The sequence below is a fragment of the Scyliorhinus torazame genome, chromosome 10, assembly GCF_047496885.1.
Source record: "Scyliorhinus torazame isolate Kashiwa2021f chromosome 10, sScyTor2.1, whole genome shotgun sequence".
Lineage (NCBI taxonomy): Eukaryota > Metazoa > Chordata > Chondrichthyes > Carcharhiniformes > Scyliorhinidae > Scyliorhinus > Scyliorhinus torazame.
Window position 1 is genome coordinate 69,121,293 of NC_092716.1, and position 16,096 is coordinate 69,137,388.

Below are 16,096 nucleotides of genomic sequence, written 5' to 3' on the forward strand. Positions count from 1 at the left end.
TATTCCTCCGTTCCTTCATTTACAGAGGCGTTTAAAAATCCCCCCTTCCCTCACCACCCTCCTCGCCGCCTTTCCCCTCCGATCCTTGCCGCCGCGTTTAAAATATATCAAGGGACCAAAGAAAGTGGCGGATGATTTTTTGCCTCTTGCAATTTGACAAGGAAAGTCTCAGTTACCGAGTTGGGGTGGGCGGTTCTGTTACTTGGCCTTTCCCTACCTACCACGCACAGGTTTTGAGTGCTCCACTTTGGAGAGCCGGCGCAGCATCACGGATGGGGGGTGCTGAATCGCTGCTCGCTTTGCCAAGGCGAGACATGTGTGTCTGCGGGAAGGATGTGGCGTGTTTCACAACATTGCCCGTGAATCCGGGCTGCCCAGAGCCAGCTTCAGAGCCGGGCGAGCTGGTAACTGGCAAGCACAGCGCTTTTGGGGGGGGGGGGGGGGGGAGATCATGCTCGATTTTTAACGCGCTTATGTTTCAAAGTTAGAACGAACTGATTGATTATTCGGTCTTCTGTTCATTTTCTCTTTTTTTTGGCCAGACTTTTGCATTTAAAGTTTCTCACCGAGGAACACCAACAGCAACAAAAAAAAACACTTTTATTTTCTGCAATAATGCTAACTTCTACCCAAACTTCTGGAAGTTAGCAGTTCTTGAGAAGCTTGATGCAACAACCCCCCAAAGTTCCGCCTGCACACACATACACACACACCGGGGCCACAATGTCCTTCGCTTACTGCATTGGCTACTTGCAGCCAGTGACGATCACCACCGGTGGCGCCAGCTATTGGCACTCCCAGCTGCCAGTCAGGGGTGGCTCGGCTAATCGTTGGTTCCTTGAGCTTTCAGTCCTGCAGCCGCGATTACTATCAATTCTGTTATGTTTGCAGTGGAGACGGCGTCGCCATGGCTCAAACTTACTGGCTGAGGGAGTTCAGCTACTGACGATCACTTTTTTTTTAACGAAACGTGTCTTCTACCTGTAATTATAAAGGGGTTGGGGGGGGGGGGGGGAGGCTGACCAACATGGTCTACTGCTGGAATAGCTAACACAAATTGTGCGATCGCATGAACGAATTGATACATTAACACAAGTGAAGATGTGTAAGGCTGCAACAAAGTAAATTATTGATTAGTGCGAGACACATCAATGGACCTTTTGGAATTTCTTACACAGTAATTTACACCCAATTAATTAATGCATTGAATGCGTTGGCCGTGGAATATTCCAATGTCCAAAATCTACATTGTTCTAATAATGTTCACATATCACGCAGTTAATCATTTTTAAAATCACAATCATACGATCACCCCCTCCCCCTCCACCCTCGTCCTTTAATTTGCTTTTCGCCAGTCTGTTTTAAATTCTGGATTGAAGTAATAAAAGGCATCGAATCGACTTTGCAACAACCGCGTTCAAACCTCGGATATTGTGTTTTCCGTTTCCCCACTTGAGTATTTGGTGAAACGAGCAAAATCAGAGCGATATTGCGAAATTATCGTTAACCGAGCAGAGTCAACAACACTCAATACTGAGCAAACTTTAACAGCTCTCGTCTCTCCTGTTGGTGTATCGCTTCCAACTCGTAAAGGGGTGTTTTAAAAAAATAGTCCAAATACAACGTGTGAGTTTTATCAACTAAAATGTGTAGATCACTGAAAGCTTGCATTAATGACAGGCGCACGATTCGAAACGAAACTGTTTTTCTTGTACCCTCGTTTCATTGATTAGCGAAATAAATTGTTTGATGGCGGGACAAACATTGCTTGATAATATAGAGCTTTAGGAAAGAAATGCCGACAGAAGTCACGAAAAACAACAGGGGCTGACACGTTGCAGTTTTAAAGAAAAATATCATTTTGAATAATTAATTACGTTTCTTAACTTGTTTCAAATAACGTCATTTTTTAAAACAAATCTTTCAGCCGTGGTTATTTCTTCCTTAATAAGACGATTTTTTTTGTAACGTTTGTGGAGTTCATTTTAGTGGAAAGACAAACGAAGCTATCATGTGGAGATGATTTTGAAGAATGAAGATAATAATGTGGTTAGGTGCTCCTTGAGTTGCTATTATTTTTCACGGAATATTTAACTAGGCACTTGGTCAGTGATGGATATTCAAGAGTTCCTGCTTCCATTTTTAAATGCATCATCCTCCAAGCCATGCGATAAAATATTTGTTTAATATTTCTCTGTACGTTTTAAAATTAGATATGTTAATAAACTCTTATATTGATATGTATACATTATACGACAAAACTAGCACTGTGGGTGACTTGTAACACACCCGTGATGAACTACCGATTTTAATATTTCACAGCTCCGAGTTAACAAAATCAATTTCGAGTTAATTGATGTAAGTGTGTGGATTCTACTGTAAACAGGGGATGATCTGCAGTCCACCCATGTGAAAGACGACCTAAATTAGATCTTCTAGGCTAGATTAGACCTTGCAATCTAAATGCAAGTGAAATTCACAACACTCACTGGAATTTACAAAGTCACACGTGAAATAACCCAATGTATATTTTTTAAACGACAAAGTTATAGATTCATCTCGAGATCATTTATTCTGATTGACTTTTTATTTGTTATAATAGCCTAGAAAGAAAACTGAATCTTCTGACTGAGAGTTTTGCTGATTGTGGCAATCATAATGGCGAACAAAATAGATTACCCTGATACACATTTTAGCAGATTAGTAAACTGTATTAAACCAACAATTGCAAAACCTTAGTTTGTTCGGTTCTTTTGCAAGTTTAGAAGAAACCCGATTGGGTTAGAGGATACTTCAGAAATATTTCTATCCTGCAGTTCTCTCCGGTTAAAAAAAAACACATGTAAGTTATTTGGTGAAGATTGATATTTTTCTGCAGTGTTGTTTGTGATGAAAAAAAAGGTGGGATTGTTCTAAGTCTGATCGATGGCCACCACTCCGATTTCTGATGCTTAAAGAACCAGGGTGTCCAGCGTGGTCTGCTGGGGGCACTGCATCGTGGAACATCAGCAGCCCGCCCCCCCCCCCCCCCCCCCCCGCCCCACCACCAAATACTGATTTATTTACTAATAATCGATACAAGGAGAGGAACACAATTGAATCACCCTCGATTATTGCTGACATAGCATAATTGATCATTGTTCATGAACAGACGTTCTCACCACATAATTGAATCATCAGCAATATGGGTCAGCCAAGGGCGCCAACTTAATACAGCAACAGCCAAAAAATGATGCTGGCTTCTCAGAATGTCCAGAGGGTGTAAGGGGCGAATCCAGTGAAAACCGCTAACCTTGTAACCAGATGAGGTGAAACATTTTAACTCGATTTGCTTCTTAACACATTTGATAGCTTTTGTTTGACCTGTTTGTCAGCAAGCCACTAGTGCTGTCCTTTTAACACTTATTGATAGACATACTTTAAGATGATTAACTACAGATTTACAGTTGACAGCCCACCTGTGGAAGAGATAAACGCATTCACCTTTATGGAAGCCTTTCGTTAGATGACAGCTTGTCAGCATTCATACATGCATATGTTAATTGAAAACGGACCACAAAACGCAGGCAATCCACATTTGGTTATTTGTCTGTCCCCCGACATCCAAATGCAGCCGTTGTGCTTGTATTCTGAACTTTTGATCTGTGGGCTAATATAAAACAAAAAATATGTTTCATATTTTTTCTTTGTGTGGAGTTGACGGCGAAATTGTACACATGAAATAGTAATCAGGGGTCAAAGCATTTCAAACGTTTTATTTGTTGCAGTCTTGAGGAGAAGATGTTTATCTGCAGCCACCAGACACACATCCAGGACAGAGGACCTTAATTCTGTCTGAGACAGGCCGTTATTGTTATTGATAGTTAGCATCACCGTCCAGAGTGAGAAATGGAGCCGCTGCAGGGAACTTCATGCAAGACATGGTATTGATCTACTGGTTCCCTTACCTCCCTGAAGCTAGATGGAAAGAACAGGAGAAACTTGCCATCTCACACGTATTATTCCATTTCTATGCCAACTATTGTCAGTTTGGGAGCATATTGACAATGACAGAAGGCGATCCCTGGCTGTTCAGCACCTCTATAAACCAGACTGGGGAGGGAGGGGGGGATCATATAGTGTATAAACGACAAATGGTACATTAAAGTGCAGCGGGATCGTCAACGAACACATTCTCTTGTCAATGAAGACCCACGTAGGGGGAATAAAGAATTAATCAGACAGCATATACCTAACTCACTGCTATCGATTGCTCAGCCGAATCTGCCTCTGAAGTATAAGCATTGTTTGCCTAGCTTGCCTAAACTTTAATTCAACCACAAAACAAAGTGAATTTTGGAGTTGTCTGTTTCATATGGCCCACCTATCACTAACCTTGACAACTTGTCCAAGTATGAACAGCAATTTTCCGCATTTTTATTTACCCTCCACCAGATGATCACAATTACTGCGGCTCAGTAATTCTAAGGCCTATCAGCTTCGATTCCGCAATATAGTTTGTATGTGCTTTTGCAACTGTTTTTTTTCCGGCTAATATAAGAATATCTCGTACAATTAAAGAAAATATTTGTTTTGTGGCCCATTCTCATTTCAGTCTAAGCATAATTATATCGCCTGTCTGCTCCTGTCACCATAAATACTGAGTTCTGGTTAAGTGTTTTACCACATGGGGACATTTAGAAAGTCTTAGATTGTAACAATAAGATGTAAAACAATAACATATAAGCATACGCACCTTGGCTACCTAAACATAAGAGGGGGATTAAACATTCATAATTCAAAAAATTATATATTTTTAAGTATCTCTAATGAGTCGATATCAACATTTTTGATTCTGGAACAACGTACATGCTATATTTATTTCCTAAACTCGTTTAATATCAGTGCAAACGCACTCAGTGAAACGTGATGCTGAGTGAATTCCGTTGCAAGTTACAACCAGCTACACTAACAAAGCTGCAAAGATGATCTCCTTCGACTAGTGAAATCTAAACCATGTCCGCGATTTTTCTGACGTGTAGCTAATCCATAATCAAATCCGTCCTTTGATATCAGCACAATGGTCAGCAATGTATGAACTAGTAAAGAAACATCCTTTAATTGTTCTTAATTAATATTAAGTTAAAATTAATTAGGGAAATTAAGTCAGAAGGGAAAATTCAAACTATAACGTTTCCAGAATCACTAGCGCCTTAAAAAAAACTTTGCAATTTTAGCCCATTTAATTCTCCCCCTCATGCGTCACCCAACTTCTCAAATTAGAATCTGTACCACTTATATAACATGCGGTACAGGATTTAAATGTACGGAAGTAATTTACGATTTCCGGACCCAATGTCACTGTAAGTATGTAATGATAATAAAATCAGATATAAAACTGAAATGTCTTAATAGTTCACTAATATCTACAAATGTCCCAAGAGAAACGCTATACCTGGCATCTTCCTGTCAGACTTACCAGCGCCTATGCACTGGAGCCTCATGCACAGGGCTGAGGAGAACTCTAGTACAAAAGAGAACCTATCTGAGATGTTTTTAAAGATGTAAAGTAAATATAAAATATGCAGGTAATTATTATTGTTCACTAACATGTCATCATCAGTGAGACACCCTGTAATTCTTTACCGCACTAGTTGTGTTAATGGGTTAATTGTATCATTCATGTGAAATCACAAAGACCTTCCATAAGTGAAAATCCACACATAAACAGACAATCTGTTGATTTTGGACAAGGAGAAATTTGGATGCTGTGATGATTTCTATGAGCCTTAGCAACACACATGATTATTGTGCTTCAAATCTCTAAACACAAAGCATATCCTCCCCAGGAAGATTCAGTTCCATGCCAGGAGTAGTTCAATCCTTAATGACGCTCGGTTGAATTTATCTGGAGACTGTGAATTGTAGTATTTTGCACACAGTCATCCATTTTTAACTGCCTGAAATACCACGGTGAAGGTATTAACAGAAATTTTCAAGTATTTATGCCATTTCCCTTTGCGTTACTTCTGGACTTTATCTTAGTATTTGCTTTCTATTTTTTCTAAAAGTTTCCAGACATTTTGCAGGCTTGCTTTTATAATCACGATTTTGGTATTTTCAAGAGGCAGTGGATAAATAAAGGCAATTCTTTAACATATATTTGTACATCCATGTATCCATATTTGGAGCTTGAATTTAATTTCAGATTTGTCTGGCAAAAAAATGATGCCCAATTTAAATTTTGTATATTTAGCAAAGGCAAGAAGCTATAAGTGAGGCAGCCTTGTCCTCTGCTACTTTTAGGAACACTTATTTTCGGGATCTTTGAAAGAAGTATGGAATTCTGCCGGGGAGGAAGGGAATTAAGACTAATTAAATTGTTCCTGTCATTGGGATGCTAGCAGTTAAAGATTAAATAATTTGAAACCATAGTGAGCCAATGTTGAGAAATAAATGTGAAGTGGCACAAAAGTGAGCAGAATCTATCATTTGCACTGAAATAATGCAGGGATCAAGCATAAATAATTAATATGCGCAGGACAACAAAGGAGGATTATTTTAACTTCAGACTTTTCTGTTCAGCTTTAGTGTACAATTTGTTTTAAAACATTTTTTTTTGCTTATTTCTTTGTCCTGCATATTGAAAGGTCATATGAGATAAATAAAGGAAATCTTAATTTTGTCACCATATTTCCAGATCGCTCTGGAGAACAATAGGTTTATAGGTAAAATATTTTCTTTAGTTGAGATTTTAATGTTTCCAGGTCTGACCGCCTCACAGGGTAATCCTATGGATGCAGTGATGAAGAAGGAGTGAAGTAATGATTTGTATAATTCCTACAATTTATGATAAAACTATATAAAAATCTTTCAAGCAAACTTCTTTACAATTACAGCTGCAACAAACATCTTGAAGCTCCGAAGCACCATTCATTCTACCCACTCTGCAATTGAAAATTCAGTTTTGAGTCTCTGCTCTAGCTTGTAAACACTGTTCTCAATACCAGGTTTGATGCCCTTAGCCAGTTTCAGAGAGTCCCACATTTATTACCGCATATGCATTCCAACCCTTAGCCAACCTACCCTCTTTTCTCCGGCTCTCGTTGGCATCATGAAAAGATCTTTGGGTTTTATTTTTCTCTCTTCTTTAAGTCTGAAAAATATGTCAAATATATAGTGCAAAATAACAAGATGAAGGTGTTAAATAGTTCTTAAAAATCAGATTAAAACGTGTATCCATGTGAGGGTGGTCCCTAACAGCTCAGTGGGGTTAAAAGCAACTCACCATGTGATATTGAGTCACAAAAGCTAGAAAGATTCCAGATTTAACCCTGGATTTATGTTAGTTATCATATATTTGCCCAGGTAATGATGCAGGTGGCACACATTCCAAGCTAAAGATTAAGAGGAAATAGATCTAGTGATCATCCCCATGGCCACCATTCAGTGATCTTATTTCAAAGTGCATGTGTTTGAATGTCAGGTGAGGGCAGGATTGAGCATGGTGGTAATTCTTCCCCCATGGGTGACATTGAGGCTCATGCTTGGGTGAGGTACCAGAGGTCGCTGGCACCTAAGAAACTATTGAGCTGATTCCATGATTTGCCACTCCCAACGGGGAGTGGTGGTTGCAGGAAGCACATTGCAGGAAATTACATGCTGCAGACCCTTTATTCTCAAAGCTGCACACCCTAGGGGTGCTACCCCTCTCCTGGGAGTGTTAGATTACTGAATCACTGTACATTACAGTGAGTCATGACCTTTAAGAAAAGATACATAGTGTTTGTATATAGAGAGGAATTGATGGGGGAATGAGGGGGGTGGGATGAATGGTAGAATATAGTTCCCTGATGCACTTATGTTTACATTTACAGACAGATATGTACAAATCACATACAAGTGTGCTGCTATTAAATAAATAAGTACAAATCAGGCTTTGAGCAGCTTGAAAATTATTTAACAGAATTTAGGACAAAACCAACAAAACTGACAGACTCATTGCTCACCTGATTCAAAGTTGAACAGAGCAGCTTTATAAACTTCAGCAGTCATGGTTGTTTTTACCCTTTCGAGTCACCTTCATTCTCCTGTAACAGATTTAATCCGAGAATGCAGCGTACACAATTCCCTCCAATTAAACATTGAGAAGACCAAAACCATTGGTTTTCCCTCTGTCACAAACTGCTAGCAAGCAATTCCCTGCCCACCTCCCTGGTCGCTAAACCAGACCATTGGCAACCTTAGTGTCCTATTTGCCCACACTTTTTTTTTAAATTAAGGGGCAATTTAGCGTGACCAATCCACCTACCCTGCACGTCTTTGGGTTGTGGGGGCGAAACCCACGCAAACACAGGGAGAATGTGCAAACTCCACACAGATAGTGACCCAGAGCCAGGATCGAACCTGGGACCTCGGCGCCATGAGGCTGCAGTGCTACCCACTGCGCCACCGTGCTGCCCCACCCACACCCTCTTCATCACAAAGACCACCTACTTTTGTTATGCCCCCTATCTCTGCTCCTGTCTCAGTCCATCAGTTATGTTTTTTCAACCTATGAACTTGACATTATGCTCTTCTCCCATCTTCCTCCCTCCATCAACTTAAACTTATCCTAACTCACACTAAATTCCATGCATCCAGTTCCCCTGTGCTCTGTGATTGACACTGGACCCTGGTTGCCAATGCCTCAAAGTTAAAATTCTCATTCTTGTATTCAAACCTCTCCCTATCTCCATAACCCTCTGAGAACCCAGTGCTTTGCCTGTTGTGCATCGTTGACTTCCATTGCCCCACCACTGGCTGCTACACATTCAACTGTCTAGGCAATAAGCCTACCTCTCTCTTCCCCCTTTAGCAGTCTCCTTAAAATCTGTGTATTTGACCAAGCATTTGGTTACATGTCCTGATATCTCCTTTGGCTTGGTGTCAATTTTTGTCTGATAACGTGAGTGTGACGTGCCTTGGCATTTAAAAAAAAAATGTAGTGTACCCAATTCATTTTTTTCCAATTAAGGAGCAATTTTAGCATGTTCAATCCACCTACCTTGCACAGCTTTGGGTGGGCGAAACCCATGCAAACACAGGGAGAATGTGCAAACTCCACACAGACAGTGACCCAGAGCCGGGATCGAACCTGGAATCTCGGCGCCGTGAGGCAACAGGGCTAACCCATTGCGCCACTGTGCTGCCCTCTTGGCATGTTTTACTATGTCACAGGTGCAATATAAATGCAAGTTGTTGTTGTTTGATAGGGGATCAATACTTTTCGGAGAGGAGAGAATGTAGAAAATGGCACGGTAATATACCTTAGTAAAATAATGTGCATTATTTTTCAATAAATTACTCTTCCTTTCAGTAGGATCCATTATAACATCCATCCAACATCACAATATTATGCCAACCCTCTTTCCTTCAAGTAACACCAATCAAAATTGAATGATCGTGATGATGGTAATCAGTCATGGCAACAAAAAACACTGGCTGGAACAGATGGTAGAAACTCTTTTAAAACAGACTTTCATTAATTTGCCCTTCAATTTTCACCCTCATTAGTTCAATTTGATGTAGGCAATTTTGTACCCAAGTAACCACTTTTTATGTGTGAATCTGACCAGTCAGTGGGCAGGGCTTCACAGTTGTTCCCACTCCTGATTTCACCCAATGCCCACATGCATGTACTTTCCAGTAGGGAAGCCTGAACTGCAATCAGGAGCAAAAAGCCCTGGCCAGTTATTTCACATCTCAGCTTTTAGTAACACTATCACTCAAACTAACAACTTCATATCGTAAAGGAAGAACTCAAATGAGAAAGCTTGGGAGTGGACAAATAAGTCATTAGATTCTCCAAATACAAACACTTGGACTGTGTTTGCGACTAACATGCTTAGAATTCAAATTGGTTAAGTTTCACATCACTATAAGAACACCTATTTCCATCTTTGAAGCATTGCCTAATCTTGCCAGTATCTCAGCTCATCTACTGCTGAAACCCTCATTCATACCTTTGTTACTGTAAGATTCAGGAAAAGTGACCTCGAGGGAATGATGATGGATGTGAACAAAAAGGATTTACTAACTTACTCTATGCACTCTCTACTTCCCGAAGGGTTTCCCGTGCTGGTCCACACTCGGGCTGGGGTATTTTAGTCCCAGGTTACCTCAGGTTAAGGATGTAGCCCCGCCCACTCATTGGAGGATATCGTATTCAGGTGAGACCACAGGGAACCTGATGGGACAGACCCCACGGCCTTGGGTCGAGTTATAACAGTTACCTCTAGACTCAATTATTCCAACTCACCCTCGTCTCCCACACTTTACCCTCTGTAACTTGGGGTTGTCCAAAACTCTGCTACCTATGCCTTAACTCGCAGTAAGTCGTGTTCTGCTAACAACCCTGTGTTCACTGCCCTTTATTGGATTTTTAAAAAAATCAATTAAGGGGCAATGTAGCGTGTCAAATTCAACTATCCTACAGATGTTTGGGTGTGAGGGTGAGACCCATGCAGACATGGGAGAATGTGCAAACTCCACACGGGGCAGTGACCCAGGGCTGGAATCGAACCCAGGCCCTCGGCGCCGTGAGACAGCAGTGCTAATCACTGCGCAACTGTGCCACCCCCCTTTTTTTGCATTCTGGTCAAACAATATCTTGATTTTAAAATTCTCATCCTTATTTGCAAATCCCTCCATGATCCTTCCTATGTTTGTAATCTCCTCAGAATCCTCACAGCTATCCGAGCTCCTCTAATTCTATCCTTTTGCGCATTCTCAAGTACAATTGCCCTGCCATCGGTGGCCATGTCTTCAGTTCCCTACAGGCCCCAAGCTCTGGAATACAAACCCTAAACCTCTCTCCCTCTCTACATCATTTTCGTCCTTTAGAAAATGCCTTAAAGCTCACTCTCTGACCAAACTTTTAATCATCTGACCCAATGTCATCTGATATAGCTTGGTGCCTGTGGTGTTTTATGGTGATTCTCCCTTTAAGGGCAACACAGCAGAAGAGGGTCACCTGTCTTGAGGGACAAATTGGGAAAGAATGTGAGTAATCTCCACAGGGGTGGAACCCCCTTTTGGACAGAAGACATCTCAGGAGGTAGGTGTAGCCAGATGGACTCCTCTAGGGCAGCGTATGGATGCTGGCCTCTGTACAGTTTTTTTTATTAGGAAATACCTTTTGTGTTTCTAAAGAAGTCTGTGAACATGCATCATTACTGTCACAATTTGTTCTATAATGCTCCTGAAGTGCTTTGGGGTGTCCCATTACGTTAAAGATGCTATATAGATTTGTTATGATATTTCACGGAAAACCAGAAAGATCTTCTAACTTTGAAACTGCTCTGTGTTAATTTGATTTTAGCCAGAGCTTCAATTATATTATAGTGATCGTTCTTCCATTATACAAAGATCAGGGAATATGGAATGATTCATGCTAGTTCCATAACATGGGTATTTTCTGTAACCCGTAATCAATGCTACATACCAAGTATTGTGCATTTATGGCCACCCTTTGAAAGAAAATACTTAACATACTTATATAGCACCTTCCAGGTCCTCAGAATATTCTGAAGGGCATTACAACCAATCCACTATTTTTGAAGTGCGGAAGTGTTCTTGTTTTGTGGGTGAATGGAGCAGCAGGTCCATTGACAGAAAAGTCTTAAAAAACAAAAACAAAATTGTGTCCAACTGCCTTAGTGGCTTGAGGAATAAATGTTGACAAGGACACAATGAGAATTTTTCTATTCTTATTCAAATGTATCTACCTGAACAGGTAGATGGAGCTTTGGCTGAATTTCTGGCTCCGAGGCAAAGGTGCTACTCCTGAGGCAAGATGACATAATTGTTTGTAGGGAGCAAAGGTTCACTTTCGGGAATAGTTCTTGGCACTGAATACAAGAGAAATAATCTAACGAGTGCTTAAAAATTGTAACAGATGCTTGAATTGGCCTCAAATGTCCTCAAGTTTGGGCAGGGAAATATCTGTAAGGGCTTCTATTCATGATCACCGTCGAAAGATCCCCACATACAATGTTCCTGTATAGATACAAGGACAGGCTTAACTGTAATGTTAACAGACTGTTAGTGTTCACCATGTAGGCTTACATGGGAAGAAATAGCTACATGTGTGAGGGACCCAGGTCTTGATACCTGCCAATAACTAACTGAGAATACCTGTAAAATGGTAGCGTAAGTCGTGAGAGGAAGGTAGACATTGTGAAAGAAAACAAAACGTGACCATGGCTGAGAATTTCTTAAATATGAATTCCTTCCATTATATCAAAATGGTTTCTCACAATATGCCCTGTCAGGTGAAAAGTAGTTCGCTAATAAAAATTTATAGCATGCACAGATATTGCATTGTGACAAAACAAAAGAAAACTACAAGGAAAAGAAGCCCTGTGGAAGAACACATTACTGATGTTTTGCATTAACTAGTCCTTGTGCATATCTTCTTTCAGTACTCTACAGTTACTATTAGCGTTGCTTATCCAGCCTACTTGTTCCCTATACACAGCTTAACCCTTTGATCAGTGGATAACTCATTCAGCTGGTATGTGTAAACAGCAATGATAAAAGGCTACAAGAGAATCAAAATGCCAGACAACAAGCAATAAAATCCAACTGAACATTGTTTCTGAAGATATATACTAATGGAATGTTTTATTGCTTCCTGTTTGCAACTTTGAAGTAAATTAGCAATAAAAGGCACTTTTTAAAGCAACAAACATTCTAAGTTAAAAGGAATAAATTGAGGAATGATACAGTTTAATGTCAAAAAGGTGCACCCCATTTAATACACAAGACAAGGAGAATACCATTATTCGTGTTTTAATTACAAATTTTCATAATTTTTCTAATAAGTCATAGGTAGCACAAAGCTTCCTCTCCTGAAAGAATCTTTGCTGTTTTATTCTCAATTGCCTTTGAGCAGCAGGTCCTACATTCTGTGCAGGAGAATTGAGCAGTGAAACAAACAGTCGACTGAATAACATTCATAGCCGTGGGTTTTGGGGTGATTTGTAAATGATTACAATGAGATGATATCAGACAGAGTTTCAGGTTCACAGCTTTCGAAAACAGTTCTGTTTAAGGAGGATAATTTGCAAAGTGTGTGTTTTTTTCCTAATGGTGTATTTGGATGAACATCTGGATGAGGTTTAATAAACAAAGGTAGCCAACATATTGAACAGCCCTGCTCATCCTTCTGTGCAAATGCCCCAAACACAATGAGATCCTTAATCATGCAAACTGCAGTCATTTTCATTGATGGGGATCCTGGAATGAGTTGTGAATGGGAAATGTATTGTTTATTTCAGGATAAATGCAATGCATTTTTAAAACATTGACCTGATTCTAAAAAAATATTCTGGAGGTGGACTAATAAGTATAATGTTCTGACAAGGAATTAAATTAATGCACAAAGTTCTTTTCAGACAAGCAATAAGCATTTGCAAATAGAAGTTCCTTCAATGAACAAATGAAATGTGGATCATATTACACCATTTGTAGCTTTATCTAAAATGTTATCTCTGATCTACGGTTCTTTTTATAACACTGCCAGTACATTTGAAAATGCACAAGATAAGGGTCTCAATCGCAAGGATTAATCTAGGCTGGTTTCTGCAACAATTTGACCTCATAGATGACTTTGGATAGTATTACTTGTTTGAGTCCTCAAAACAATTATCAAGGGACAGTTAGAAAACACTGCTTTAATGGTGCATACTGCAATTGCTTGTTGCAACAAAACACTGAATGTTGACCCCTGAGATTTTAAAACTGGAAAAATACTGTCACAATGCTGATGCTACTCTGACGACGCATAGGAAGTGAAGTCACTAATATTCTCGAAACAAAAGGAAAGATAGCCTATGACAAACATGTACACAAAAGGAGAGAATGGAATGCATTGTGCCAAAAGTCTGCTTTCTTTAAGAGTTTTGACCATCTGTTTATTAAACAGCATGCGGCTGCCATTGTAAGTCAAAAATAGGTTTACTGCAAAAAACACCAGTACAGTACTAAATTGAGACAAGAAGGGGAACAAGAATTTGCCAGAAAGACTGGCACTTTTTTGTTGCATGCATATTAGTTTCGAATTCAAAGCCAGAGAGAGCAGGAAGACAGAGAAGACACCAGCAGAAGGCAATTTCTCTTTGTTATCAAGTGAAATGACTCAACAAATATGACAATAAATCACGGTAGAAATCAATCTGAGTGTAGGCAACTGCTCTGGGCTGATAATGCATCAATCAATATTTAATGTTTACACTTTAATTAATCCATGGTCAGAAAGCATTCTTTCAGTGACAAAATAGTGATTTGGAATAAAGCACCTTTTATATCAAATGCATACAAGTTGCTGGCTATCTATTACACTTTGATTTGACCGCCAATTGATCATCAAGCCCTTTCAAATTATGAGCATACGTTGTGACAAAAGCTGGGATACAACATAAATACAATCTTTGGAGCCTTGTTTTTTTAAATAAAATCTGGTTACAGCAGATTACAGTATACCATAAATCACAGCATATAAGTCAATCTGGTGTATAAAACAACACCTTATTCCTGGCCCCAAAAATCACATTTTTGCATACACTCTGCGAATAAGTCAAGCCCCTATTCAGCCATGACATGCTATACTCACATTCGTAGACAGTCTCAATATTCCACCTCGCAAATGCATGTTTTATTTACCAGCATCTTATAACTGGGTGCAAGGCATTAAGCAGGCAATAAGGCCCCTGTTGCCAAGATGCACAAGAGTTTAAGATACACCTGTAGTGAGCTTTACATGGGTATGTATAGAAGGGGCAGCACTGGCGGGTATAAAGGGGGAAGCAAGCAGCCCTCAAGGTCTCGTTGGCTGAGAAGACTGTGAGGAGATCAAAGGCAGAGATTTAGCTCAGGGCTGCTAGTGTGGTCAGGCCTAGTGGTAGTGTATAGAAAAGTTGTAACCTTTCTACTAGTACAGTTCTTAAAGTAGGAGCTCGCGCAGTTATTTAAGTTGTGTTATTCAATAAACTTTATGTAAAACTTCTGATCGACTTCGAGCCTTCTTCCAAAAACCATTGCTGTAACTGAATTGAGTAGCACATGTTACCTTCCATACAGGTAACAAAACATGGTACCATGTTGGCTTTAATCGAACAATACTAGATAGATTAGGTTAGAGACCAGAAAGAACGAAAATAAGCAGAAAAAGTAACGGGCCGGCCACTCGGCTGTGGAAAACTTTGCAGCATTTGGATTCCAGACAACCAACCGAAGCGATGGACCACACGCCACTTCCAGAGCTGCTATAAACTATCGGTAATTTAAATAGTAACTGGGAAATGTATAAACAGCAGCTTCAAATATGCATAGCAGCTACTGCCTTAAATGCAGCCCCCGACGAGAGAAAGATTAGGATACTGCAGTCAACGGTAGGCCGGCAAGATGTAAACATTTATAACTCTTTTACGTATGGTGACAATGAAGATAAAAATAGCTTTCAAGTGATAATTGCAAAATTTGATGAACACTAAATCACAGTCAAATGAAATCATGGAACGCTTTAACCTGCGTAACAGATTCCAACAAAATGGGGAGACTATCTCTAATTTTGTCACAGATCTCCGATTGCTAGCACAAGGTTGTAACTGTGCTGATGTAACAGACTCCATCATCAGGGACCAATTAATCTATGGTCTCTCAGATGAAAATTTAAGGGAATCATTAACGCAGCAAAATTATTTAACTTTAACTTTAAAAACTACCGTAGCAAAATGCTTACAGCAAGAACAGAAAAAGCTGCAGTACCTAGAGTTTCTAGAATAAAAAAACACAGAGAAAATCCTCCACGAGGTGGACGATGTTAAAATGGTGGCCTCTACTCACAGGCGTTTTTTTCCGGCCGCCGGCGCCCATTCCAGCATGTCTGCGCATGCGCAGTATGCAAAGTTCCGAACCCAGCCAGAAGAGCGAGTCGCGCATGCGCGATTGCTGCCGACGCGTGACGTCACAAACGTCATGACGTGTTACCGTTGTGGCAACGCCCACTTAAAAGGAAAATGTCCTGCACTCGGGAAAAGATGTCTAAAGTGCTCCAAAATGAATAATTTTGCCT

General features: G+C 40.1%; 1 long non-coding RNA gene across 2 annotated transcripts in view; it reads left to right on the forward strand.

The window, feature by feature from the left end:
• LOC140430636 (uncharacterized) overlaps positions 1 to 16,096 on the forward strand; it is a 138,656-nt gene that overhangs the window by 1,263 nt on the left and 121,297 nt on the right. The gene's annotated exons all lie outside the window — the stretch shown is intronic.